Source organism: Tupaia chinensis, unplaced genomic scaffold (genome assembly GCF_000334495.1).
Source record: "Tupaia chinensis unplaced genomic scaffold, TupChi_1.0 Scaffold000402_1, whole genome shotgun sequence".
Lineage (NCBI taxonomy): Eukaryota > Metazoa > Chordata > Mammalia > Scandentia > Tupaiidae > Tupaia > Tupaia belangeri.
In genome coordinates, this window is record NW_006159904.1 from 4,313,882 (window position 1) to 4,322,100 (window position 8,219).

Genomic DNA, 8,219 nt, shown 5'->3' on the forward strand with positions numbered 1-8,219 from the left:
TCCGGCATCTAGTGGATAGGCCAGGGATGCTGCTAAACACCCTACAGTGGGAGGACAGCCCCCACTCTACAGAGAATAATCCAACTCCAGACTGACAGTAACACTGAGGTTGAGAAATTGCTCTACTTTAAAGTTAGGTGGCATTGAACTCAGTTGGTGGCCTGTTTACCACTAACTAGTATCTTCCATTCTTCTCACTATCTTCCATATCCCTTCACAGGATCCCTCAAACTCTCTTGACCCTTTATGTCCCATCAGGGGGTAAAAGTTTCCCTGGAATGGCATGGTTCCTCATTTATTACAGTCATCTTTACTTCTTTGTGGCTAAAACAACATGGTGGATACAGGGAGAGCCAGGCAGGCATGTTTGTACTAGTGTTATTAACTGGGCTATTAGTTTAGAAGAAGAAAGATGCACAAGGGTTCTGCCATGATGCCTAGTATATCTTGATCCTTTCTGTTTTTTTCCCAGCTTACTGATTCTCTAGGGTCTAAATCCTTGACCTTTGTCCTCGGATCACTTATTCTTCAGTCTGCAAACCTAGCACAGAAAGTCAGGCTCTTCCCAACTTCCAACAACGATGGCTCTCTCCTCCCCTATCACTGCCTTTCTCTGGTCCCACACTTACACCTTTTGGCTTTATAGGACCCATGTTGTGAAACTCACTGGACATGGGCTGCTTCAGTCTGATCCCACTTGAACTCACCAAGAGACTCACCCATATCTAGCTCCTCCTAGGATATCTGTCATCCATTCCACCCCTTCTTAAAATTTCACACTGGTTAATACAACATTAGATAATCTAGAAGGTGGTCCTTTCTTCGTGCACACCAAACCTTTAGCTAAAAAAAAAGATGACACCCAGCTATTAATTCCAAAGGGTAAACTGAAAAGTACATTAAAAAGACAAGAAATATTCCTGGTAAATTAAGAGGAATAAAAACACACTTGAAGTTATGAGTATAAAAGTTAACAAAGTCCATAGAAGAGTCTATGACTGCCATATAGTTCATTTTGCCAAGCTGGAGAGCACTCTGTATGGACCATGGAAACCCGGAACTCAGTTTTTGTTTAAAGCTGGATAGTTAAGGTACACAGGATGGTAGTTGCTGGCAAGCACACCCAGGTCCTGGTCCCATCCCTTTAAAACTACCACGGTCTGGAATAGGGCACATACTTAATGCACCCAGTACACAAAAACCTCCTACATATACATCAGCTCCTTTTAATAGCTTCAACTCTCAATGTTGCTTTATTTTTTTCTGGTTTCATTTCCATTTTTTTCTCCTTTGCAGGGTTCCTTCACACCCAAGCAAAAGCACTTGTTTTCAGACTTTTAGGGGAAGACCAGTCTAGTCTCTGGGGTTCGTGAACCTCAAGTAAGATCCTGCCTTCTTCATGGCAGAGTTGACTATCATTTTTTTTTTTTTTTTTGAGAGGGTTTTGCTATAGGGCACATGAGCTCGCCAGAAAGAAAGAGACAGAGAAATAGAAAGTGAGAAACCCTCCCCCCCAGGTGGAATGGCCACACTGCAATCCCTTATCCTCCATTCTCTTCTCAGTATCTTGGGTACGCATGCACATGCACCCCACATGAGTTTAAGCCACTGGCTCTGGGACTCTTGAACTGCAGTCAGCTACATGGGAGTTCAGCAACATAGCCATTACGCTAACTGCTGGTGCCAGTGTTGACTATCTTATTTTGTAGAGATTAGCACAGTGAGTGCTGTGGCTCTATTCCTTTTTCCTTCATTCCTCCAGTCACTACCCCTTGTCCACTGAGTCCATGCATCTCACAGAACACTGACCCCAGTGACAACAATGAAGTGGGCACTGATTAGTCCAGAAAGATCCAGATCACCGCCACCACCACCTCTTTTCAGTCTGATTGGTTCTGGAAAAAAGTTAAAAATTCTAGAACTACCCTGTGAGATGAAAATAATGAGCTGGTCACAGATCCCCAGGATATCAGCTCATAATATTCCCTTGGTGGTAGTCATGGGTTTTGAGGCAGGACAAAATCTAAATTAGCCCAGATTCTAAATTAAGAATATTTTTCTTCCACCAATGAAGAGTCAACCCAGGGAAGTGAGCAAGAAAACATATAGCCCTTTTTTTTTTTTTTTTTGGAGAGATTTTCACTGTAGGGCGCGTGCGCTCGCCAGACAGACAGAGAGAGACATAGAGACAGAAAGCGAGAAATCACCCCCCAGGGGGGGTGGGCACGCCGCAATCCCTTCTCCTCCATTCTCCTCTCAGGATCTTGGGCACGCACGCACACGTGCCCGGCGTGAGTTTTTTTAAGCCACCGGGTCCGGGACACGAACCGTGGTCGACTACATGGGAGTCCAGCGACATAGCCATTACGCTAACTGCTGGTTCCCTAGCCCATTTTTTTAATAGTAATCATCATATAACCTTGAGGAGATCAAGGTTAAGAATGAAACCAAAGCAAGCCAGCCATGGGCCTGGTGGTTAAGGCAGCTGGATTCCACATGACCAACTACACAGTTCAAGTCCCAGACCCAGCAGCTTGAAAAATAAGCTGAGTATGGATGTGAGTCCAAAATCCCAACTGGAGAGAGAGAGATAGAGGGGAAGGGATTGTGGCATGACCATCCCCCATAGCGGGTGCTTTCTCACTTTCTCTATCTCTCTTCCTCTCTGTCTCTCTGTTTCTCACCAGCAAGTGCACACATTCTCTGGCAAATTAAAAAGAAAAAAAGAATGAAACCAATGCCAAGGACATCAGAGCCAAAAGATAGAAATAACCTTGGTCTTGATAACACAGAGTCATTGAGTAATCATGTCCTGAAGTGCTCTCTACCTTCTTGCTGTGAGAGGTGACACATCTTGTTTGAGTAAGATTTTTTTCTTCAAGCCCAGAACATCCTAACTGATAGTTTGTTTCGGCCAAATTTAGGACCCCATGAAGAAGGCACCCCCTTCTCTTCTCAAGAAACAAATTCATTGACATTTTTTCTTTTGCCTTAAACTATTTCCAAAAATATTCTAGCCCACACTAGTAATCAAGAGACCTCCTTCTTAAAAGGCTGGAAATGTGTATCCTCAAATCCAATAACTTCCATGTGCCACCCGAATTTCTTGCCATCCCTTTTCAACTTCTTTTGCTCTCTCCTCCCCCTTTTTGAGTTTGCTAGCCAAAGCTCTTCCCCTCTCCACTCCTCAGTACACACCCATCCCAGCCAGGGCTCTGTGGCCTCATTTGCACAGTTTACCCAAGATGGCCATGGGTACTAGCATTTGTGATGTCCATAACTAGTATGTGCTAATCTCTCAGAAGTCACCAGGTATATGAAATCCTAGAGTTTATCTGGATGATCAAACTATTTCATTTTTTTTATTCTTCTTAGTTGGCATCAGTGCTTTAGAATAGAATTTGGACCCATGCTTTGCCTAAAGGAAAGAGCTGACAGGGCTTGCAACTGGTAATGCATCAGTTCCACTTCAAGGAAATCAACAGGGAGAAGCTAATGAAACGGAACAGTTCTCATATTAACCAGTTAGCTATTCAGCTTAGGACAGATGTGGAAAATAAGCCCATATGAGACAAATTCATTAAAGTGAAATTATCCGTTCAACACCTTGATATCTGAGCAGACTGATGTTTCAAAATTATTATAATTATGATCATGGGGATAAAGAGAGCCAAACTTTCAAAAGAAGACTTGAAAAAAATTAAAAATTCTAGAACTACCCTGTGAGATGAAAATAATGAGCTGGTCACAGATCCCCAGGATATCAGCAATTGCTCTAAATCCTTCTTGATGAGGAATCTGTGACTCTGAACTCAACATTAATTCAAATGCAAATAATATGTCTTCCCCCTGAGAATCATTATTCCTGATTCAGCAGGCAGTTTAATGGGAAATCTGCAGGTGCACTGCAGACTTCGAACCAGAGAAGTTATTCCAGCTCCAGACAAAGCTTTGACTCCTAAACACATGGCGTCTGAGAGTCAGAGCCGAGTCTCGGATTTTCTCATCGCCTCTGAGATCAGAGTCCCTGAGTAAAGCATATGAAACTCAGCAGGGTGTAGATCTGGTACTTGCAGTATGGAAAGCCTCACAAACCTCTGTTTGCTTCTGTAAAGTACATACCTCACCTTTCAGGAGTTGTCGACCCCCTTAGGCCTCTGCATGCGGGTTCTTCTTAAACACGGCCTGCAAAAGCATTGTCGTCTTCTTAGAAACCTCTGGAATTGGATTGCTTAAGTTCGAATACATGGTGAAAATTATGTGACCATTTTGGGCCTCAGTTTCTCTACCAGCAAAATGGGGATATTAATAATATCTACCTTGCAGGACTATAGTAAGGCTTAAAGAGATATAACACATTTTTGCTCAGATGGATCCCAAACTTCAACTGTGAATATTGCTTCCAGGGACTAACAATGAAGCTTTTCTGCTGAGACTTCTCCCTCCACATTCATTTCTAGTCCATAGTATTACTTCTGTCTGTTACTCCTGTCTCCTCTCCATTTCCCTCTGTCTCTCTCTGTCTTACTGTGTCTCCCTGTGTTTTTTTTTTTTTTTCTTTTAAGGTAAAGTATTCTCTGGGCTCTCAAGGCCCCTACTATATTGTGCTAACTGATACCTTTCTCCATCCATTTAGGAAAGGCACAAACCCAGGCCCATCTTCAAATGGATCCCAAACTTCAGCTGTGAAATACTGCTTTTGTGCAGCACACAAGCATGCTGCATGGTTTTCTTTTTCTTTTTTTTTTTTTTTTTTTGTGGGAGTCCAGCGACATAGCCATTACGCTAACTGCTGGTTCCCTAGCCCATTTTTTTAATAGTAATCATCATATAACCTTGAGGAGATCAAGGTTAAGAATGAAACCAAAGCAAGCCAGCCATGGGCCTGGTGGTTAAGGCAGCTGGATTCCACATGACCAACTACACAGTTCAAGTCCCAGACCCAGCAGCTTGAAAAATAAGCTGAGTATGGATGTGAGTCCAAAATCCCAACTGGAGAGAGAGAGATAGAGGGGAAGGGATTGTGGCATGACCATCCCCCATAGCGGGTGCTTTCTCACTTTCTCTATCTCTCTTCCTCTCTGTCTCTCTGTTTCTCACCAGCAAGTGCACACATTCTCTGGCAAATTAAAAAGAAAAAAAGAATGAAACCAATGCCAAGGACATCAGAGCCAAAAGATAGAAATAACCTTGGTCTTGATAACACAGAGTCATTGAGTAATCATGTCCTGAAGTGCTCTCTACCTTCTTGCTGTGAGAGGTGACACATCTTGTTTGAGTAAGATTTTTTTCTTCAAGCCCAGAACATCCTAACTGATAGTTTGTTTCGGCCAAATTTAGGACCCCATGAAGAAGGCACCCCCTTCTCTTCTCAAGAAACAAATTCATTGACATTTTTTCTTTTGCCTTAAACTATTTCCAAAAATATTCTAGCCCACACTAGTAATCAAGAGACCTCCTTCTTAAAAGGCTGGAAATGTGTATCCTCAAATCCAATAACTTCCATGTGCCACCCGAATTTCTTGCCATCCCTTTTCAACTTCTTTTGCTCTCTCCTCCCCCTTTTTGAGTTTGCTAGCCAAAGCTCTTCCCCTCTCCACTCCTCAGTACACACCCATCCCAGCCAGGGCTCTGTGGCCTCATTTGCACAGTTTACCCAAGATGGCCATGGGTACTAGCATTTGTGATGTCCATAACTAGTATGTGCTAATCTCTCAGAAGTCACCAGGTATATGAAATCCTAGAGTTTATCTGGATGATCAAACTATTTCATTTTTTTTATTCTTCTTAGTTGGCATCAGTGCTTTAGAATAGAATTTGGACCCATGCTTTGCCTAAAGGAAAGAGCTGACAGGGCTTGCAACTGGTAATGCATCAGTTCCACTTCAAGGAAATCAACAGGGAGAAGCTAATGAAACGGAACAGTTCTCATATTAACCAGTTAGCTATTCAGCTTAGGACAGATGTGGAAAATAAGCCCATATGAGACAAATTCATTAAAGTGAAATTATCCGTTCAACACCTTGATATCTGAGCAGACTGATGTTTCAAAATTATTATAATTATGATCATGGGGATAAAGAGAGCCAAACTTTCAAAAGAAGACTTGAAAAAAATTAAAAATTCTAGAACTACCCTGTGAGATGAAAATAATGAGCTGGTCACAGATCCCCAGGATATCAGCAATTGCTCTAAATCCTTCTTGATGAGGAATCTGTGACTCTGAACTCAACATTAATTCAAATGCAAATAATATGTCTTCCCCCTGAGAATCATTATTCCTGATTCAGCAGGCAGTTTAATGGGAAATCTGCAGGTGCACTGCAGACTTCGAACCAGAGAAGTTATTCCAGCTCCAGACAAAGCTTTGACTCCTAAACACATGGCGTCTGAGAGTCAGAGCCGAGTCTCGGATTTTCTCATCGCCTCTGAGATCAGAGTCCCTGAGTAAAGCATATGAAACTCAGCAGGGTGTAGATCTGGTACTTGCAGTATGGAAAGCCTCACAAACCTCTGTTTGCTTCTGTAAAGTACATACCTCACCTTTCAGGAGTTGTCGACCCCCTTAGGCCTCTGCATGCGGGTTCTTCTTAAACACGGCCTGCAAAAGCATTGTCGTCTTCTTAGAAACCTCTGGAATTGGATTGCTTAAGTTCGAATACATGGTGAAAATTATGTGACCATTTTGGGCCTCAGTTTCTCTACCAGCAAAATGGGGATATTAATAATATCTACCTTGCAGGACTATAGTAAGGCTTAAAGAGATATAACACATTTTTGCTCAGATGGATCCCAAACTTCAACTGTGAATATTGCTTCCAGGGACTAACAATGAAGCTTTTCTGCTGAGACTTCTCCCTCCACATTCATTTCTAGTCCATAGTATTACTTCTGTCTGTTACTCCTGTCTCCTCTCCATTTCCCTCTGTCTCTCTCTGTCTTACTGTGTCTCCCTGTGTTTTTTTTTTTTTTCTTTTAAGGTAAAGTATTCTCTGGGCTCTCAAGGCCCCTACTATATTGTGCTAACTGATACCTTTCTCCATCCATTTAGGAAAGGCACAAACCCAGGCCCATCTTCAAATGGATCCCAAACTTCAGCTGTGAAATACTGCTTTTGTGCAGCACACAAGCATGCTGCATGGTTTTCTTTTTCTTTTTTTTTTTTTTTTTGCTTTTTAAAATAAAAATCTAAAGTTTTTTATTTTGTTCTTTTTATTTTATTTTTTCTTCTTCTTTCCTCTTTCCTAAATCTTTTCCTTTTTTCTTTATCTTTATTCATTGGCTGCTCAGCCTCTATGCACTTAATGTCTAGACAGGTCCAAGTGAACAGAATCCAAACATCTGAATACGATTAGAGTCAGAATATTCCTCTATTCCCACTGAATCTGATACACAGAGTGAAAATGAAATGGAAGAGAGATTGCAGATCACCTCCTCCTGCATGATTCTGAACACCCAGATTGAACTTCAAGAATTAGAAAGAAATGCACCATTCATCAGATGACTAGAAGTCACTGCAGTATCACAAGAAATATGGGAAAGCAAGAAAATACCTCTTCTCCAAGGGAAAAGAATAACTCCTCTTCATCCTCAGACAGTACAATGAAACTCATGGAAATGTCAGATAAAGAATTTAGAAATTGTATAGTGGCAAAGCTAACAAAGATTGAAGAGAAGAGAGACAATGAACTGCTGAAGAGGCAGGAGAAGGGAGCTGATGAGTTCCAGGAGGTGAAGAAATTCTTGCAAGATCTAAAGAAGAAATACAAACTATAAAAAAAACAAATGGACCTGTTAGAGATGAAGGCTATAATGCAAGAAGTCAAAACCTTCTTTGAATGTATTAAAATCAGACTAGATCCCACAGAAAATAGAATCTCAGATAGAATCACTGGCCTGGAAAAACCCACCACAAAGACTGAGAAAATTGCTCAAAAATATGCAAATACTGTACCAGAAATACTAGATACCATCAAACATCCAAAAATTCATATAATTGATATACCAGAAGGGGAAGAGATTCATAAGGGCATTGATAACCTATTCCATGAAATCCTAGAAAAATCTTTCCAAACCTAGAGAGGCATTCAAAGATCTAGTCCCAAGAAATACAAAGGACCCAAAGAGAATCAACCCAAGAAGATCTTCTCCAAGACACATCATAGCCAGATTGACCAAAACCACATACAAAGACAGATACTAAGATTGGCAAGAGAGAA